The following is a 21,583-nucleotide window of genomic DNA, read 5'->3' on the forward strand; positions in this document are numbered from 1 at the left end:
ACTGGATGCATATCGTTTTCAGACCCACACAAAGTTAAGAATTCACAAGTTGAAGTCTTGTAAGTTGGGGGCCATCTGAATATTTTTTTAAAAAAATTAGCTAAAAACTAGTATCATTGTAACAATAGTTTGTGACAATGTATTTGTTTCCTATTAAATTTAAGCAACCAATGCATTTGAAAGAATTACTAGTTTCTGTTTGGGGACGTACATGTAGGAAGACATAATATTGTGACATCAGTAAACCGAAAAGGGTTGAAACGGAGGTGTCAAGGAGCATAACTTTTTAATTTATTTTTTGAAGTTAAGCTGGTAGCAATTCAAATTAGAGTAGTATAACTTTCAAGTGTTGACGAGAACTCATAAATCACAGTAAAAACATACAACCAGCAAGATATTTTATGCCATCTTGTATCCAATAAGGAATTACCAGGCCTTAAACAACACAGCCATTATGGAGAACAGCATGCAGGATCCTTTGAAAATTAATAGGCCAGGTGCCGTGGTGCAGGCATGGAATCTCAGCGTCTCGGGAGGCTGAGACAGGAGGATCGCAAGTTCAAAGCCAATCTCAGCAACAGCAAGGCACTAAGCAATATATACCACGTTTTCTTTATCCATTTTTTGACAGACAGGCATCTGGACTGGTTCCATAACTCAGTTATTGTGAATTATGTTTTTATAAACATGGGTACCATGTATCACTATGCTAATTTTAATTCCTTTAGATAAATACTGAGGTATGGCCTACCTGGGTCGTATGGTGGTTCCATTCTTAATCCTTTGAGGAACCGTCATTCTGATTTCCAGGGTGGTTTTACTCATACAATCTCACCAACAGAGTACATGCTCCTTTTCCCCCATATCCTCTCCAGCATTTATTATTTTTAATTCCTGATGGCTGCCATTCTAACTGGAGTAAGATAAAATATCAGTAAAGTTTTAATTTGTATTTCCTCAATGGCTAGAGCTGTTTAGCATTCTTCATATATGGGTTGACTGTATTTCTTCTTTTGAGAAGTGTTTGTTTAGTTTATTTGACCATTTATTGATTGGGTTATTGGGTTATTTGTTGCTTTTTGGGTTCCTTATATACCCTGGATATTAACTGTCTATCAGAGGAGTAGACTTTCTCCTATTCTGTAGGCCCTCTCCTCACACTCTTGTTTCCTCACTGTGCAGAAGCTTTTCAATTTGATGCCGTCCTGTTTATTGATTCTTGGTTCTATTTCCTGAGCTTTAGGAGTCCTACTGAGGAAGGTGTTGCCTGAACCTATATGTTGGAGTGTTGGCACATGTTTTCTTCAAGCAGATGCAAAGTTCTGGTCTATTCCTAGTTCTTTGATCCATTGAGAGTTGGCTTTTGTGCAGGGTGAGAGCTAGGGATTTAGTTCCATTCTTCTACATGTTGGGTTTTACCAGATGACAACAAGATTCTTTTGGAAAACAACGCAAAGAGCAACATGTTACGGTATCCAAAGGAAAAAGAAGAGCCAATTCACCTAGAAGTTTATACCCAACAAGCACACTTTTCAAAAATAAAAGCCAAGTAAACTTTTCAGAAGCAATTCATCACCAGCAGAATCACAACACAAAAAAACATTTAAGGACGATGCTCCCCTCATACAGAGGGGAAAGGAGAGTAGATTTGATCAGCACAAAGCAATGAAGGGCAGCAGAGAAGGCAGCACAGGGATGAAATGAAAGCTGACTTTGAATCATAATTTGTTCTTTAAAAGCATATGAATGTAGAGTTGGCATATTACTTAGATATGAGTAAAAAATACAATAGTAGCATACAGACTGTGAGGGGAGACGTGGATGCATACCATTGCAAGGTGCTTGCACCACATGTGAAGTGGCATAATATCACTTGACATTGTGTGTGGATCTTGCACATGTTGTGATTTTAAGTATACTATAAGTGAAATCAGATCACTTGACTATGATAAGTTAAAAATGTATACTTTAAACCCTAAAGCAACCACTAAAATTTCAAAGTTAATAAGCAACAAAGAAGATGAAATTGAATCAAAAAAATTCAATTATTTCAAAAAATGCAGAAAAAGAAGGAAAGGATACAAAGAAGATGTGATAATAATAGAAAACAAATATCAAAATGTTAGATTTAAAGCTAACCATATGATTACATTAAATATAAATGTTCTAAACACCCTCAATTAAAAGGCAGAGATTTTTAGCTTAGATTTTAAAAACTTGACTATATCTGGCCTATATAGAAAATGCATTTTATATATAAAGACAAAAATAAATTTTGGAATTTTTTATTATGCCTCATCAAATGAAAGGTGGGTTACTATAAGAATATCAGACAAAGTGTATTTCAAAGCAAAGAATATTACCAGGGATAAAGAAGAAGATATTTTTGTCTTGGTGAAGCAGTCATCATCAAGAAGTAAAAACTCTAAATGTTTATTCACTTAATAACAGAATTTCAAAACACATGATACAAAATCAAACCCATCACTATATTCAGAAATTTCAATATCCTTGTCTCAAAAACTGATAAAATAAGTAGAGAAAAATCAGGAAGGATACAGAAGACGTGAACAACACTATTAACTGACTTGACCCAATTGGCATTGGTACAGCACTCCACCCAACAACAGCAGAAGACACATTCTTTTCAAGTACGCAAGAATCATTTACCAACATAGACCACATATTGGGCCATAAAACAAGTTTCAATAAACTTAAAAGGATTCTAGTTCTACAAAACAAGTTCTCCAACCACAGTGAAATCAAATTATAAATTAATAACAGAAAGATCTCTAAAATCCACAAATATTTGAAACTAAATAATATACTTCTAAATAATTGAGGGGTCAAGGAAAAGAATCAAAAGGGAAGTTACAAGTATTTCAAACTAATGAAAGTGAAAACACAACATATCAAGCTTCGTGAGCTACCACTAAATCAGCACTTATAGGGAAATTACAGCACTAAATGTGCAGAGTAGAAAAGAAATAGTGACCTCAGCTCTACCTTATGAAACAGAAAATAAAAGAACAAATTAAACCCAAAAGAGGCAGAGGAAAGGAAATAATAAAAAATTCCAACAGAAATTGATGAAATATAAAACAGAAAAACAACAGGAAGATCAATGAAACCAAAAATCTGGCTCTCTGAAAAGATCAAGAACATTTAAAAGCTTCTAGTCCAACTGGTCGGGAAACAGGAAGAAAAATCCATAAGTAATACCAGGAGCAAGAGAAATGACCTCAGTGCAGAATATACCACTAATGCTACTAAAGAAAAAGAAGTTTCAGCGAAAGATCATCCCCGAAGCACAGCTCCAAGCCAGATGGCTTCACTGAGAACAGGACTCAACATTTATGGAAGAAATAATATCCACCGAACACAGACACCTCTAGAAAATGAAGAGAAGAGAAGCCTTTGAACTCATCCTATGAGGCCACAGTACCTGATGCCAAACCAGCCTAGGAAATTACAAGACCAATATCTCTCATGAGCACAGGTACAAAAACCCTAAACAAGATTTTGACATATGGAATCTAACAATGTATAGAAAGGATAATGTCCCCTGATGAGATGGAGCTTAATACTAGGAATACAGGTTGCTTTAACATTCAAATATCAAGGTCAAGGTGAAAACTAAAAAGAAAATCCATCAGCTCCTCTCCATAGAGGCAGAACAAGCATCTGACACAGCATTTATTTCTGATTTTTCAACAAGAAACCTCTTAGCAAACCAGGAAGAGAAGGAAATTTCTCAACCTCATTAAGGATGTCTACAAAAGCCCCCTAGGGCACACTTAATTGAGAAAGGCTGGATGTGTCCTCCTTAGGATCAGGATATCAGCATGACTTTTTGGATTTTTGCTGGGTTTGGGGGCGGTTTGCTTGTTTGTTTTTGATGCTGGGGATTAAACCCTGACACATCCCTGGAAAGTGCCCTCCCACCAACCTCACCTCCAGCAAGGTCACTCTCCACACTTCTTCTCAGTCATGCGCATGAAGTTCTAGCAAGTACGAGAAGGTAAGGAAAACAAATAAACAAGACGCCGAGACTGCAAAGGAGGGAGTAAGTCTTTCTTCTTTTCACAGACAACACATTTTTAATAAAACATTCAGAGGAATCCATAAAAGTTTTACTAGAATAAGTGAGTTTCCCAAGGTTACAGGACACAGATCAATATACAAAAATCTATTGCATTTACTGGCTAGTAATAAAAAACTTGACATAGCAACTTGAGAACCAATACCAATTATAAAAGCACCAAAATAGTAACTATTTAGGGTTAAAACTGATAAAAGATGTGCATGACCTAGACACTGGACATTAGAAAATGTTACTGAAAGAAATTAAGGAAGAATTAAACCGGAAGACAGTGAATGAGAGGGCTTAATATGTGGTGGTGCACGACTGTAATCCCAGCAGCTCAGGAGGCTGAGGGAGGAGGATCACATGTTCAAAGCTAGCCTCAGCAACTTAGGGAGGCCTTAAGCAACTCAGTGAGACCCTGTCTCAAAATAAAAAATAAAAAGGGCTGAGGATGTGGCTCAGTGGTCGAGTGCCCCTGGGTTTAATCCCTGGTACCCAAAAAAAGCCAAAAGGTATCAAGTTTCCCAAAATTGCAACATTGATCTAAGGAATTAACACAATCTCAATCAAAATACCAGCAGAGCTGGTTTTTGTTTTGTTTTGTTTTGAAATTGACAAGCTGATGCTCCAACTCCTCTAGATAATATAAAATTCCACTCATCTAGTATAGCTGAAGCCACTTTGAAAGGAATAAAGTTGTGGGACTAAAAAATCTTCTGACTTCAAGACTTACTCTAGAGCTTTAAGGATCAGGACAGCGTGGCACTGGTGGAAAGAGAAAAACAAAGATCAGTGGGACATAATAAGGAGGTCTAGAAATAGACCTGCTTACACAGGAGCAAGTGATATTTTTATGAAGATGCAAAGTAATTCAGTGGAGAAAGAACGGTCTTCTTAACGATGGTGTGGAACAACTGGCTATCCTTATGCAACGATAATTATAAAGGAGGAGAAGAAAGAAGAACAGGAGGAGGAGGACGACGACAATGACGATGACAATTTTGGTACACAGTTCACATGGCTTAACACTCAAAACGTGCTACAGACCTAAGGGTAATACAAAATCTGCAGAACTTCTAGAGGAAAGCATAAAGAAAGATCTCTGTGGCTTAGGACCAGGCAAAGATTTCTTAGCCCAAATCATCTGACATCAAAAGATAGAAAAGCAAGCTCATAAAGTAGGCTTCATCACAATTAAAAACTTTTGTTCTTCAAATCACGATGAAAAAAACCAGTCGCACGACAGGAGATGGTATTTTGAAAATCATAATGGGATAAAGGACTTCTATCCAGAATAAAGAGGAACCTCCAACTCCATACTAAGAAAAACTGAACCGCCCAATGAAAACCCAGGCCAAAAACAAAATAAAATAAAATGAACAGATACTTCCACCAAAAAGAGATGCGGAGATGCTTATCATCCTTTGCCTTCAGGGAGATACAAGTGAAAACCACTGCGGGGGTCCACTATCCTGCCCCCCTGTTAAGACGGGGAAAATTAAAGATGCCTCAAGGAGTCAGTATCAAGGGCTGCAAGAGTCTGCAAGGTCTGGAGCAACCAGAGGCCTCGTATACTGCTGGTGGGAATGTGGAATGGTGCAGCTGGTTTGGAAAACAGTTGGCAATTTCTTAAAAAGTTAAACACAGATGTACCATATGTTCCAACCACCACACTCCCAGGTATTTACTCAAGAGAAATAAAAGCCCATGCCCGTGCCAAGGCTGGTACAGAAAAAAAAAAAAACTGTTCACAGCAGTCTTATTGCACTGTCCCCAAACTGGAAACAACCTAAATGTCTATCGACAAGTAAATTGTGGTATGTCTACCTCGCAGAATACACACCTCAGTTAAAAAAAAGAAATCGATGACTGATATCTGGTGTGTGATTTTAGCATGTGCACTTTATTATATGTGAATTATGTCTCAATAAAATCATTTTAAAGGGCAGATTGTTGATTTGATTTTTTTAAGTAATATCCAACTCTATGCTGTAATCAGGCAGTTCATTCTAAACATGAGCCCACAAATACAGAAAATAAATTCACTTTTAGACACAAGAATTGAGAGAATTTACTAACCACAGGGTAATTCCACAAAGGAGAATTTTTGAAGTGTTGTGTAGAAATGGAAAACAAGAGAATGGTAAACATGAGCTAAATCTTCACAGAGATTTTGCTTTTAAAAAACACAAAAAAATGCCTAGTCTGGGAAGGGCTATTTTATTTACCCGAGTAAAAATAACATGTTTTAGGAAGAACTGATTGGAATTACAGCATTTGGAGATGATCTGATTGTTCAGTAGGAAGGCAGAGATTCTCGCTAACTTTCTGTCTTGTTTAGTTCCATATGCATGTTAGACTTTCTGGGGCATTTTTGAAAAATTAAAAACAAATTTCTAAGTAACTTATTGAGCTCCTTAGGGAGCTCTAATATATTAAAACATTTAAATGTTTAGAATTGAATGATAATAACATCTCTTCATACCAAAACTCACACAATGCAGCTACCACTGAACTTTTAGGGGAAAGCTTAGCTCTGCATGTTCACACAGAAAAAGAAGAAAAGCTCAATTTTAATAACCTAAGCATTTAACAGCACGAACCCAAAGAAATTGTTTAAAGTTTCTTGTAAGAGGAGAACTTATTGAAAAGTAAAACATACAATAAACAGGATCAGCAAGGTCGAAATTTTCTCTTAAAAAAAAAAAACTAATAAAGTAGAGGACTCTCTAGTCAGACTAATAAAAAAGAGAACGAGAGAGAGAGAGAGAGAGAGAAGCACACACACATAAAAAATAACAAAATTAAGAAGGAAAAGAGAAATAAAAAAGTTGCTATAGATATTAAACAGACAATATGAAAAAATCACGACAAATTTTGCAATTTATAAGAAAACTTAGACAAACCCCAAATTTCAATAACTTCACTTTGGAAAATCAAGACTGTGTTCCTGGACGGAGGGGAGGGTGTGGAGGAGGACTCTGCTCCAGGAGGTCTCTGGGGGACTCAGCATGCTGCCCAGGTGACCCCAGGGATCCACCTCCATGCAGCCAGTAGAAGAGAACTGTGATGGACCCGCCCAGGAGGGCTAACGTCACTGTGCCCAGGTCCCACTGACCAGAACTCAGGTGCACCGCCATGCTCATGGCAGAGGAGGCTGGGACCTGTGCCTCAGTCAAAGCACATCACGGAGATGCCTGTAAAACACACGTCCACGGACACCTCACAGGTCCCAGGACTGGACCTCTTGGCGCCTCCCCCATCAAACGCCCTCCTCTCCTCAGTGGCCAATCTCCCAGCTCCCTGATGAGCTCTTCTGGTTTTCTATGTAGTTTTTTTTTTTTTTTTTTAACCTATGTATTCATTTCTGGGCTTTTCATTTTAAAAAAATTAAGGTGCTTTATGTTTAAAAAACACTCTTCATTGGAGCCTTGGGAGTCCTTCCATTTGGAAGCAAACTAACAGGGGATCATGGCAGTCACTGCCACTGAAGGGGCCCTGGTGAGCTGGGCTTCTGGAAGTCTTCGGCAGGGAGCAGCTGCCTCCATCCTCACCCCCTGAGGGAGGTGCTTCCCTCTCCAGGTTTTTCCAAAGGAGAAACCTGAACTTGGGAATGCACGTGGCTATAATGGCAGGACTGGGAATTGGGTCCCAGAACTCAGTCCAAACGTTTTTGTTTGTGTGTTTTTGTGCTGGGGATCAAACCCAGGCCTCATGCATGCTAGGCAAGCAGTCTACCCTGGTCCTCCAACCTCAGCCCTCCGTCCAGGTTTTTAATCCAAATACTTCCCTGGATACTATAGGCCTACTGCTGCCCAGCGTCAGTGCACAGGGTTCTACCCTCACTCTAGAAAGGGACCCATGGAGTAGACCTAGCCCACTCTACAACCTTGGCCATGGTCACTGGTTCAGGGGTGATCACGGGACCCAGCCAGATTCGACGAGCTACAACAGTAACACCTTGGCAGGAACTTGAAGGCATGAGTGCTGGAAATCGTGGTGCCCTTTCCACAAGGGTAGGTTCGTCCTCAAGGTAGAACCAGAGAGCTGGATCAGAGAGCTAAGAAACCAAGAACAAGAAACTGAGACCCGATGATCTTCTGGGATGCCCTGGATTTAACCATGAAGCCCCAACTACTTTAGTTTACATAAGCCAATAATTTCTTTTTTTTTTTTTTTTAGTGGAAGCCCATTTGAGTCAGAGCTTCTGATACTTGAATAAAAATACTCCAAACTTTTACACAGATTAAACACTGTCCACAAACGCATGAGAAAATTCGCTGCAGATCCTTCCATCCTTAGATCTTCCAATTAGAGATCAGAAATGCACCTTCCCTAGCCATGGAGTAAGAGCCTTCTCCCTACTTCCTCTCCCTGCAGAAGAGGTAAGGTGAAGCGCCCCCCTCTGAATGTGGACCACTGCGCATCTGATCCCAGGAGACTGGGATAGGAGGGGGGATCCTCAGTTAAAGTGATAACAAAACTAAGATCATTCTGAACTAAGATCACAAACAATCAGAATCCCAACTATAAAGTGAAACACTTCTGTTCTTTCACTTAAAATTGTTTGAATGATCTCTTCCAGCTACCCAAATCAGAATACAGAAACCTCACCCTTCTTCCTTTGAATCTGCACCTGGTTTTCTCCCCTGCAGTTAGGAAGGATGACATTCCCACTTCCGGTTGCTGGTGGCCCAGGTCTCTGCCACTGGTCCCACCCTGCCGTCCTTCCTATCCAGGTCCTCCAGCCATTCGTGCCCAGGGACTCCCAGGGGCTCCCTGCGCCAGGCCCCTGGCCAGCTCCTGGGGTGAGCCTCAGCCAGGGTCCAGCCCCAGGGAGAGGCCCCTCAGCAGTGACAGAATCCAGGTCCCAGGACCAGCAGAGCAGACAGCAGAGGGTGAGGGAAGTAATGAGAAGTCTGTTGGTCTCAGTTTCATTAAAATTAACTGAAATTTAAATCAAATACCATAAAATTCACCCTTTTAAGTGTATAATTCAATGTGGTTTTTTTTGTTTTGTTTTGTTTTTTACTATATTCACAAGATTGCACAACCGCCACCACCACACAACCCCAGGACATTTTCATCACTCCCAGAAGCAGCCCCGCACTTACCAGCAGGTCAGTGGAAATGGAGAAAATGCTGCACCAGGCTCCCGGTGTTGGGGTTCCCCCTTTCCCTAGAGGGGAGAGCAATGTTCTTCCTTCCCTCACGTCGGAGAGGCCTCGATGGAGACAGCGCAAACCGCCAATTGCAAGCACACAAGGCCCAAATGGTCAGAAAGCACCAAGAAAACTACACATGGATGACAAATTCCAGCTGGGAATCCCTGGAGAGTGCTTTCCTCCTTTGACAAGCAAGGGCTTCATCTTGGCATGCATTCTTTGTTCCTCTGTGAAGAAGGGCATTGCCCAGGGTCAGAACTTTAAGGAGGTGCCACTCACCCAGCCAGGGCAAGGTACGGGGCAGGTTGGCTGACTTTCGCTCCAGATCCTAGAAACCCTGACCTTGGACCACTCAAGGCTCGGACTTCCTGTCCATCTTCTATAGCTTGGGCTTCCTGTCTGCCTGCTGTATGAGTTCCCCAAAAGTTCATTTGTCAGGAACTTAATCCCCAAATTCACATGTTAATGGTGTCTGGAGGTGAGCCCTGAGGAGGTCATAAGGATTAGATGAGTTCATAAGGGTGGGATGTTAGTGGCCTTTAAGATCAGGAGACCTGAGCTAGCATACCTACTCTGTCTCCTACACACTGCGCTCTGCCATGTGGGAATGTGGACTGAAGTCCCCACCAGATGCCGAGCAGATGTCTGATCCATGCTCTTGGATTTCCAGCCTCCAGAACTGTGAGCCAAATAAACTTCCACACTTTATAAATTACCTGGCCTCAGGTATTTCCTTGTAACAACCGAGAGCCAAACTAAGACACCATCTATCACTTGAGGATTAGAATAGGTTTTAATTTTAGTTGAAAAATGAAGGCAAATCCCAGGTTTATGAACTCAATCATAATGATTACTCCAGGGAAATTGAATTGCATCACTTGTGCTCCATAATATAAAACCTAAGTGTAATGATGGGTAGGTAGATTCTTGGATGCAAAGAAGTGATTGCATGGAGCAATGTCATTAGCAGAGAAAGAGTCTATAGCTTCGCAGCAAAATCTGCCTTCATTACAGTGACTCAGCTTTACAAATTCAATTGAAGTTTTTCTTTTTTCCCTGTACAGCTAATTTTCCTTTTCTTTGACCACATTCCTTCATTCCACCAACATTCACTGAGTGCCTCCTCGGATGGCTGGGCCATGGGCAACCCTTTTTGTTCTTGGAGAGGTCAGTTTATAGGAGCAGAGAGAGTTAGAAACAGATCTTCACCGTCCAGTTCTGTGACAGACTCCTGGAAAAGAGTGGATGACACAAAGCACCCACTTTGAAATTCCCACAGCACTATTGATGGCAATAGAAACCTCAAAAGCATCTAAATGCCCTAAAATAACGAAAATGGCTGGGGTCATATCATGTAAAGGGGTAATGTTGATTAATACAATTGTATAGAAAAGGACATTCTGTCTGTAATGAAGGAAAAGATTTCATTACCCCCTTAAGTGCACGTGTGTGCGTGCACACACACACACACACACACGATCTTTTTACAAGCGTGATTACAAGTGATTCTAAGTAGAAGTCTAAGACTGACAGCCAAGGGATCAGCTCAGGCAGACATATTATATTTTTCCCCATAATGTTATATTTTGCCCTTATAGTGTTTTAAATTTGGTTTTCTCTTCATTTTTCCCCTCAGTACTGGAATTGAACCTTGAGCTACATCCCTATTTTTTGTTTTGTTTTGTTTTGTTTTTGTTTTGGGAGATAGGGTCTCACTAAGCTTCCCAGGATGGCCTCAAACTTGCAATCCTCCTGCCTCAGCTTTCCAACTATCTGGCTCACAGACACACACCACTGTGCTTGGCTTATCCACGTTTTTAAATGAAAGATTTCAGACTTTTCAGAAGACAAAATGATTTTCTGGCTTTTTTTGAAGCACAAGAAGAAGTCCCATTGGCATCCTGTGCCAAAGGCTGTGGTCACCACTGCTTGTCCAGCAACTGGCCCGACAGACTCAGCTTTCTGAGCACTTCATGTATTTGAAACTGAGCTCCTTAGAGAAGACAGAATTGTCCCTGAGAATGGACATCTAATGAAGGGACATTCTGTGTGGGAGGTTGGGGACGGGGGAGGGGGGAAGAGAGAGATCCAGCTGTCAGCCTCTGAAAGAATGATCAGAAAAAGAACCATGTCCAGAAACCCTGGGGGGCAAGCCGTGGTGAGAGGGTGACACCCCACCAGCCTGGATGGTGCTCAGCACACAGCAGATCAAAGCCACCCTGTGTCTTGGAGGCTGCCACAGCGTTATTTCTGAGTAGATTGGACGCGGTGAGGATGGCTTGTGGTAGGAAAGGAGGATGGGCCCTGGAAGAGACCAACATCTGTGGGTTAGGAAGACAACTTTCTAAAATCCTGGCGATTTTAGAATCTACAAGAACAGAGTCTGAGAAGAAGTTCCTGCCAAAGAGACCAGGAAGTTCATCATGGGGGATCTGCCACCTGGACAGCGGGATTTTCCTTCCCTTCTCACATAATAATCCCCGTCGGCCACTCATACTGGGCATGCCACCACCGTGGCCCATTATGGAGGGAGCATGGGACCCTGATACCAAAAACTGTGAGGTTTGAGCACCTCAGATGGGAGGTCACAGCCCAGAGATCCAGAATGGGGCAACACAGTATATGCTGGGTCCTCTGAGGAACAGAGACCTGCTTGAAGAAGAGGAGTCGAGAGGAGCGGTCAGACTGTCAGCTCTGGAGCAGAAAGGAGCACGCTTCCACACAGACTTGAGGCTGGCACTGTTGGTGCCAGTCCTTAACCATGGCCTCCTCTTCCAGACTACATTTCCCAGACTGCAGCTGGTTATAGCATGTGACTGAGTTTGACCAATGAGATGTGGGCAACTGTGATAGCCAGACCTTGCCCCATAACACTTCCTTGTCAGTCCTCCCAATTTCCCTTGTGTCTGCTAGCCAAGGCCAGGGGGCACAGTTAAGCAATTTGTCCCTGCCCTGTGAGTCCCAATCCAGGAGAGGGAAATATAGGAGTTGGGTATTGTAGACACTACCCATTGGCCAGCTACGGGTTGCTTGAAATTACTGGCAACTGTTCTGCCCAAACTTGGCCGCCTGTTTCACAATACACAGCAAGGCCTGGTCCTGCCATTCCCTGCGAGTCATGGGCCGTGTGTGGTCACCTTCAGCCTCCCCTTGGTTTCCAACAGGCTCCGGTTAACCACGATGATCCCACTTCCGTTTCTTGCCTCCTCTTGGTGTGCATACCCAGAACGCTGAGTGCCGTTGGAACAAACGGAAAGTGAAGTGCAAGACCATGAGCAGAGGTCACGGGAACGCACGGGATTCATATTTACCCAAATGTATGGGGCGCGAGTGGCTCGGCAATCATGCTGTCAGTTTCCCTCACAGCATATGTCAGAACAGCTTCCTGTTAATTCACGTTTAGACTTTGGGTTTCAGTGTGTTTGAATACAAGTATCCAGGGACAAATTCTTCGATTGACTACATCAGAGACAAATTGTTCCATTAACCCAGCAGAAGAGCCAGTGGGAGACTCCAGGGCCTTCGGACGTTCCAAGTTCCTGAATGGCTGTGTGGACAGAGCCTCCCCTCCCCAGTGACCTGCGCTGGACTGTGACATGAGCTAGAAATAATCCTCCACTGGATCAAGTCCCTGAGGTATGCCGGTGACTCTTGTAGTCACCGCCCCGTTAGAGGGAGATGACCCTTCAGAGGGAGGCTCAGAGACTGGGGTTGTATCCAGCTTCCATGTTATTTCCTCGGCTGTAAAAGGGAGATAAACAGCATTGCAGGGACAGTGCCCCAAACCAGGCCTCATCTGGGTCCCCCTCCCTCACCCACACCCAGGAGGGCCAAGCCCCTGGTGCTCCAAGGACATGTGAACTCCACAGAAACCTAAGTACCTGGCCCCACGGGTGCCAAGGAGGGGCTAGACTGTTGCACCCAGCTGTAGGGCCCACCAGTGGCCCCCGAGCCACCTGGATCCTGACCAGGTCCCTGTTCTTCAGTGGGGAAGGAGGAGCTGCAGCACCAGGACAGGAGCCAGTCCATCTGAGAGACCAGGAGGAGGCTAAAAGGGATGGCGGAGGACGTGACTCATGCAGTCCCAGGAGGGGATGTTCAGGAAACAGACCCACCCTCCTGCTGCTGGCAAAGACGTCGATCCCAATCCCACTCCCACTCCAAGCCCCATTCAGGAGAGAGAAAAATGAGCAGGGGAACAGGGGTCACTGGAAGGTGAATTGAAACTATAAATGTCCCTTGGAGGAGGATTAGGTGGGCAACCAGCCCTCAGGGATAAGGAAGGGTGCGTCCTGGGGTGAAGGGGACGTGAACAGGCACGGGGGTCTTGGAGCAGTTGGAGAGGTCCTTCAGGAGTGTGGGTGATTGACAGCTTAGCAGATGCCAGTCCCTCCCCACATGACCTTGGCACTCACCCTTCCTGTACCCAGTGACCCAGAGGGGACAGCCTGGAAGTTCCTACCATCTGCCTGAAGGCTTGCTTGCTGCAAACAGGATGGGTCAGAAGTGAGGGGGTTGGCATTGGTGCAGGGCCCTCAGCCAGGCTCTGGGGACTCTGTGGGCGGCTGTGGCCAGCGTGGGCCTGGCCCCTCTTGACTCTCAGCCACTTCAGTCTGCTGCTCTTCAGGATGGGGACCATGCCCAACATGGGTGAGGCCCTCTGTTCAGACCCCAGGACTCCATGTCCCAGAGAGGCTGGGGACAGAGCAAGTACCACTTCCCCTTCCAACTTCAAGAGCTGGTTGGGGGGGGTCTTGGCAGAGTCAAGAGTCCTGGTCCTCCCGGCTTTCCAGAGCTTCAGGTCTGGGTGAGGGGCCTCTGAAATGGGGTGTGTGAGGAGTCCCCATCAGAGGGGTTCAGGACTCTGGAGGGGGCCTGGACCTGGCCCTCAGCCAGGGACTGTCCAAGAACATCCACCTCTAGCCGCCGGAGACTGCCGAGGCCGTCTCTGCCTGTCTGCGTTCTCAGGTTCCTTGAATTCAGGACAGGAGTGAATATCGGCTGTGCTGCCAGGGCCCCTGAGTGTCCCTAGGGATGTGGCAGAGATCATGACAGGCACGATCCTCACCTCAGGGACCTTCAGTCTCCAGCAGAAGCACACTGCAATTAAGAAAGCAAACCAAATAACTGCGAATTGAGGAAAAGCTTGGGAAACAGGACCACACGTTAGTTGCTACAAGGGAAACCGCTTCAAAGGCTGGTCAGGGAGGGTCTCTCCAGTGATGTCCCTAGGGCATCTCAGCTGAGAGGTGACAAGGGATCTACTGACCAGAGAGAGGGACTTAACCAGCACACGGGGTTGCCCTGCAGGCCAGGAGGAAGGTGCTGGAATTTCCATTACACAGGAGGAAACCGAGGCTCAGAGAGAGACACCATCTGCTCAAGGTCAGCCTGCTGGCAGGAGGCAGCTCTAAGCTCTCCACTCCACAAGGCCTGCGTCTTCCCCCGAGGTCTTTGCTTGTGTCCTTCTTTAAACAACCTTCTCTGCTCTTCCTCCTCAGATCCTGGCTGAATCCCACCACTGGGCTCAGACGTCACCTCTTCCAGGAAGCCTTCTCTGACCTACTGATCTGAATTAAGACCCTTCTGTGATTCCACAGGCTGCTTGCACACAGGAATCGCAGTGTAAACTGTTTCGTTTTGTTTCTGATAAAGTCTCCTTTCCACCCCTCTCATGATTCACAGCATCACAGCGGAGTCCACCCTGCAGGTAAATGGCTCCCGCCCCCACTGCTGTTGATTGGCCTGGAGACAGGGACTGATAGGAGCTAAGCCAATGAGAATCCTTCCCTGGGACTTTAGCATTGGAACCCAGCAAGAGAAGTCTGTCTGCACAGATGGCCAGAACGGAGACCACTATGAAGCAGGAGCCCTGTTCTGTGGGAGCACTGAGGAGCAGGGGCCACAGGCTGAGAGAAGAGTGGAAGCCCCTTCGAGGAAGGACAGAGGTGAGAGGTGATGAAGGAACACCCAGGGTCCCTGTGTCCAGCTGTGGTTCCAGCCCTTCTGCAGGACCCAACCAGCTCTTAGGCCAGGAGCACCCATGGTACCCTCATTGCTCATGACCAAAAGACCCCAACCACAAGATGCTCAGGAAACGCGTATTCAGAGATCAGTCCAAACGTGGGACAGATTCCCCACCTTGCCGGGTCTTTCCTTGACACTGGAGAAAAACAACAGCTTGGGCCAGGCCAGCGGGCAGCTCCCTGAGCCCGGGAGAGGGGGACAGCAGCACTGCCCAGCACACTGGACACATGGCCCCCGGGGTGTCAGGCCCCTCTTCCCGAGGAAGCCACCCTCACACCCCGCCACAGAAGTTCACAGGCATGAGATGTTCCCTCCCAGTGACCTGGCCAGACCCTGGGTGTGAGCAGAGGAGGCAGCCTGGCTCTGCTCGGGAGCCAGAGGTCACCAGTCAGAGCGGATGCTTTGAATTTAGACCTGGGTTTATGAGCCGCAGCGGCCTCCAGCGAGGACAGGCCCAGCCCTTCCCAGGCCAGGGGCCGCAGGAGGAAGGCTGCTTTAATGGAGGGCCTGTTTCTCCCAAATATTACGCTAGGCAGGGAATTTGGACCAAAATGAAAGCAGAAGGTCTAATTTTAGAGAGTACCTACAAATGAAACCCGACCCGGCCGGCGGAAACGCCTTCCCCTGGCTCAGGCCAGGCCGGCTGTGATTTTCTGCTAAATTAGGCAGCTCCTGCAGACAGGTTACCGTGGCCTCGGCCTTCTCCCCTTCCCTGCACTAAATGGTTGGACTCCTTATTTCTAAATCTACACTGCCCGGCCCCTCATCCCCCTTCTTTTGTCAAAGCTCCTGGTCACCCACCCCGTGTTCCGGCCAGTCAGCCCCCTCCTCCTCCTCCCTCCTCCGCCCTGCCCTTCCCCAGGCAGCCCTACCGAAGGCCAGGGTGTCAGGTCGGGCTCTCGGGACAGTGGAGCTGGGCACTGCTGTACCAAACCAGGTGGCAGCCAAGGGATCGGCTGTGGGCTCCACGGAGGCAAGGCCACTCGGCTGTGTCCCAGGCTGCCCCCAAAGTGCTCAGCACCAGCTCTGGTGAGGATCCAGTGCAGCCAACACCTATGAAGCCTTAAGAGAAAGACAATCACCTCCTGGGAGCCACATCCCAGCCGGGTGAGGAAAGCAGAGGCCAACCAACCCTCTCCTACGTCCCTTCTTTGTCTAATGTGATTCGGCCACCAGCCAGGAGCAAAAGTGTGTGGCTGCCACTACCGCGGATGCTGACCCGCGACAGAGGAGGAAGGCAGCTGCCACAGACCCCAGGCCAGGCTCCTCCCCAGTGGCCACTGTCTGCAAAGCCCTGCTGAGTCTCTGACCCTGGTCAGCCTGGATGTCCGCATCTATACAACAGAATCTCAATCCCAGCTTCCCAGAGTGGCCTGCACCTGTGACTCCTTCCCCAGAAGGTCCCCGCCTCAGATCCAGCTCTAACGAGGACCTGGCCCAGCTTGGGGCCTTGGGGGAGTCTTGCCAGCCTGCGGACAAGTTGGAAGGCATCCAGCTCCCAGCCTGGGCGAGGCCCTGGCCAAGCTGGGGATCCCGGGCTCCTGCAGTCGGGCCCCGTGGTTGAGGAGCACGCCACCCTTCACGCAGCAGCCAGGGGGCAGGTGGCCTGGAGGAGCTCCACTTGCACCTCCCTCCCCAGCGGCCCCTGACCATTTGCTTGTCCTCTGCCCCATGATTCAGCCAGTTTCTCTCCTGGAGAGACCTCCCGAGCCCCGTTCCCGGGAGGCGAGGAGAGACTTCCTAGAAGATGTGTTTATCTCTGAGCACTTATTTTCTTTGCAGGATTTGGGTACAGATTTTAGTGAAAAGGGACACACTCCGTCCTCACCGTGGCTTCTTAAGAAGCATGCTGTACCTGTCCCTCCCATGCCACTGTCCCCACTTGGGACCGAGCTGCCCGGAGCCTTTGCGTTCCTTTCAGGCTTTCTTCCTTCTTCCCTCCCCACCCTGGTCTATCCTCTCTCGCTTCTCCTCCCCCCTCCCGGGCTTCTGAATTCCTTCTCCTTCCCTCAAGCCTTTTCTTTCCCTCCTTCCTCCCTGTATTTCTCTCCATCGAGTCCACTCTGCAGACCCATCTTAAGTGCCTGCTCAGCATCCATGCCCTGCTAGCTGGGCAAAGCCCTGCAAGTGCAAGCCACGGCCGACCGGGCACCCCAACACCCCAGGACCAGGTGGACACTCACCTGCCCGGGAGAGAGACACAGATGCAAACGGGAGGAGGTGATGTCTGATGAGGGGAATAATCCCCAGGGAGAGGGAGCTGAGGGCCCCATGGCATGAGGGTGACAATCAAAGTCCTCCAGGGGAGTCTGGGACGGACTCGTGGCCTCTGGTGTAAGATGTGGGAGCCCAAAACAACGAACCTGGATCGAGGGCTTTAAGAGTGGTGTGAGGAGGAGAGCGGAGCAGCCCCGAGGACGGGTTTAGGAGGGGCCGTTAGCAATGGGGCGTCTCCTCAGGAAGGGGGAGGATGCAGCTCAGAGAGGAAGCGCGGAGAGCAGGGCCCCTCGGATCTCCCAGGGGCTTTCAAGATATGGCGTCGGGGCCTCACTGCCGAGCCTGAGCCCATTGCTCTGAGATGGCATCTGTATTTTGTAAAGGTCCTCAGAATGCTGGTGTGCCGTCGTGGGTGGGACCCCTGGTGGGACCCCTCCCCAGCTCGAGAATCAGGGGATAACCCAAGCAGAGGAGGCAGAAAGGGGAGGCACCGGGAGGGAGGCTTCGGGGGCCACACATGAGAAAAAGAAAGAGAACGGCTGACCCTTGGTCCTTGGTGGCAGAGTGCCTCGCGGGCCAGGCCCAGAAGCCTCGGCTCCATTCCAGCTTCCCAGAGAGCCACCAGAAGAGTTCCAGGGGCACCTGGGAGGGCTCCATTAGAGGAAAGGGTGCTAGAGAGGGGGAGGGACAGGTGACGGCCAAGTGGAGATGGGACAGGTTTCCAGACCTGTGGAAGACAGGTGGGCTCACAAGGCCTGGGTCTCTGCCAAGGTAGTCACCAAGGTCACCTCGCAGCATCCACCTGCTGGGTGCCTGTCAAGTGCACGGCCGTCATGTGGCAGTGTGACAGTTGGTTCCATGCATCAACTGTCGCATGCATCCAGATATGTGGCCAAACGTCATCCTAGATGTCTCTGTGAGGGTGATCATGGGCAAGGTTGACATTTAAACTGGTGGATTTGAATAAAGCAAATTAGTGTTCATAACACGAGTGGACTTCATCTAACACCTGAATGAACAAAACCTGACTCCCTCAGACAAATTCTGAGCCTGGTGCAGTGGCCACACCTGTCATCCCAGCAGCTGGGGAGGCTGAGGCAGGAGGATCATGAGTTCAAAGCCAACCTCAGCAACTTGGTGAGGCCCTAAGCAACTTATCGAGACCCTGTCTCTAAATAAAATATTATAAAAAGGGCTGAGGATGTGGCTCAGTGGTTAAGCACCCGTGGGCTCAATACCCAGTACAAAAAAAAAAGTTAATTTTGCAGCAGCAGCCTTTGGACTGGAGCCACATCCCTGGCCTCTCCTGGGTCTCCAGCCCACCTGCAGATCTTGGATTTTTGGATTTGCTAACTAACCCCCATAATTATGTAAACCAACCCCCCCTCCTCCAACACAGTAACACAGCGGGGACACCTCAATTCCTTGGCCACAGTGCAGGGGTGTGGCTGTCATTCCATGTCACCATGATGCCAACTTCCTCCCCAATGCCTTACCTCACTTTCTACAAGACTTGGTGCCCTAGAACTGGGGGTCCATCTGGGTTCTCTCTGCATAAACTGAAATCTCATAAGTAAACTCAGAGCATCCCGAAGCCTTCAGCAAAGACAAAACAAAACCCAACTAGAGAGTAGCCTCCATGCTGGAGTAGGCCCGCCGGGCCTAGGACTCATGATTCAGCACATGGCGGCCATCAGAGGGGGCTTCTCCCAGCCGTCCTCTGTGTCTCAGTGTGGGTTTCACCCTCAGCCTGGTACTAACGTGGCCACTGTGATCCCAGATGTCTCGGCCACACACCACGGCATCACGGGATCATGGGAGACTCCCTGTGGCTCACTCTTAGGAGAGAGGAAATGTTTCCCAAAAGGCCTGAGTACGTCTTCTCATACCTCATAGGCCAGAATTGGGTCCCACAAACCAAACACCGGTGAGGAGGATTAAATCATCTTAAGTGGCTTGGGCTACTTGGATGGAAAGGCGGTGAAGGAAGGAAGGAAGACAACCCTGTTCATTGTCCTGCACCCTGGGACCACCTGTGCTGACAAATCCCCCGTATCACACATCTGTCTGATCACAATCCAGTTGAAGAGCTGTTTAGTCTAATGGCTACGCACATTGGCAGTGAGTCACCTGAATTGTATCTTACCATGGAATGTCCCGCGCAGGATTTCCAGAGCCATCAACTGTTCTACAAAACGTTACCGCCAACATGTCCCTTGCTTCAGTGTGGCTTTCTCCGGCCTGTGAGAGAGATCACACTGTACAATGAGGATCCAGAAAGAGGGTGACAACAAAATGCTCAGCACAGTGCATACAGTATGTCCACCCAATTCCACTGTCCTTCATCAGTCAGGGGTGCTTCGGATGCAAGCCACAGAACCCCTAAGGACCGACGGCAACCTTACCTCCGGGAACGAGGGTCCCAGTGTGACCGACAGTTCTGCATTGTTTGGGATCCTTTTATCCTTTCTCTCTGCCATCCCCAGGGCACAGAACTCTATTTCTATTGTAAGACGATGGTTGTAAGACGATGGCTTCAGCTACACCCTCCCCATCTCTGCACTAACAACCTCCAGGCAGGAAGTGAAGGACAAGAAAACATTTTGCACAAACCTCCCCCAGACTTCCTACTGGTTCAGATTTGGTCACATGCCAGCTCCTACACCAGCCGCTGGCTGAGATCAAATATGACGCATCCCGGGCTGAGCGCGTCACCACGTGGCTGAAGCCCTTCTGTTAGAGGGGGTGATGACATTTGATGGGCAACTAACAGTCTCTGTCACATGCCTACTTTACAGATGATAAAGAGAGGCTCAGAGAGGTTAAGGGAAATGCCCAAGGCCCTCACACTGCAAAAGGCAGAAGAGAATTCAAATCCGAGTCTAGATATTCCAGATCAGGGTCTTTCCACAGTGCCCTGATACCCTGAGAAGTTAGCCCTGAACTCACTTATTGTACATTTCTGAATTTTCCATTAGTCAGTTATCCACTTCCTGCTGGGCTCTACCTGGTCAGCCCAAGCATGGACAAGAGCCCACACTCAGTGACCAGCTGGCCCCATCGGTTGCAGCCACCCAGATAAGGGCTCCCAGTTCGCGGTTGGGGACGTGCTCAGACAGCTCTTCAGCTTTCACAGCCGCGCCATTAACGCCCCGCTGTCACAGGGAACGGCTCCCCGTTGGTGCTGAGCCACTTTTATGACGTCCAGTGAGCACAAGAGAATGGCAGACAGAGCCATTTATGGACTTAATCTTAGGGCCTGCGGTGACATAAACGTTTAATGCCTTTTCCAGGTGTGTGGGGGGGAGGCACGTGCATAAACCTGGGGCTGACAAAGGACTGGCGTGGGGAAGGTCAGAGTTGCAGGAAGGCAGGGTGGACGAGTGCTGGGTAGGGATCAGGGCCCCTCCTTCTAGTTTCTTCTGTGATGCTGACCAGCGGCAGGAGCCGGAACAGGTGGCTCCTCTCTGGGCTGCTCCCACTCGCCTCCTTGGTTTTGCTCACAAACACCCTGGAGGAAAAGAACGAATCCCTCCATCTTTGTTTTCTCTTTAATGGCTAAAGTCTGGCACAAAATAGATCCTCAGAATGTGGATAAATGAATGAATGACCCTCTTCCTTGGAGGGGGAGTGACATCTGAATTTTCCATACCTGAGACACAGGAGGAGCTCATGTGGGAGTTTATGTAGGGTCTAAAGGCTTTTTATATAAGGAAATAGAGCATCTTCTGATTTTAGTATCTGTGAAGGGTCTTGGGACTCATGCCCTGAGGGCACTGAGGGAGGACCACAGTTAGAGTCTACTTACAGCTAACCTCTATGCATAGGTAGATGTGTAAGCGCCACATGGAAACAATCAGAGGATTATACAAGAAAACATTAAGTGATAATATTTGTATATTTTCTTTCTTCATGATTTCCTTGTGTTTTCTTATCATGCTTCCAAACCCCTTGTGTAATTGCTGAAAATATTAAGTTGAACCATATGAAACTGCCATTTGGGTAGATCAAAAAGACAAGGGGCGGGGGGGGGGGGTCGCTGGGGTTTGCTGAGCAGGCGTGGTGAGGCCCTGGGTCCATCTCCAGC

The 21,583-nt window shown here is 47.5% G+C and overlaps 1 long non-coding RNA gene across 1 annotated transcript in view; it reads right to left on the reverse strand.

The window, feature by feature from the left end:
• Positions 1-11,147: 11,147 nt before the first annotated feature.
• Positions 11,148-21,583, reverse strand: part of LOC125620410 — a 42,356-nt gene continuing 31,920 nt past the window's right edge. The window contains exons 3-5 of the long non-coding RNA XR_007352055.1: positions 19,643-19,737; positions 18,224-18,410; positions 11,148-11,556 (exon numbers count right to left, since the gene is read on the reverse strand). This is a non-coding gene — a long non-coding RNA (uncharacterized LOC125620410). The remainder of the gene's footprint in view (positions 11,557-18,223; positions 18,411-19,642; positions 19,738-21,583) is intronic.

The sequence above is a fragment of the Marmota marmota genome, unplaced genomic scaffold (assembly GCF_001458135.2).
Source record: "Marmota marmota marmota unplaced genomic scaffold, marMar, whole genome shotgun sequence".
In the NCBI taxonomy this organism is placed as follows: domain Eukaryota; kingdom Metazoa; phylum Chordata; class Mammalia; order Rodentia; family Sciuridae; genus Marmota; species Marmota marmota.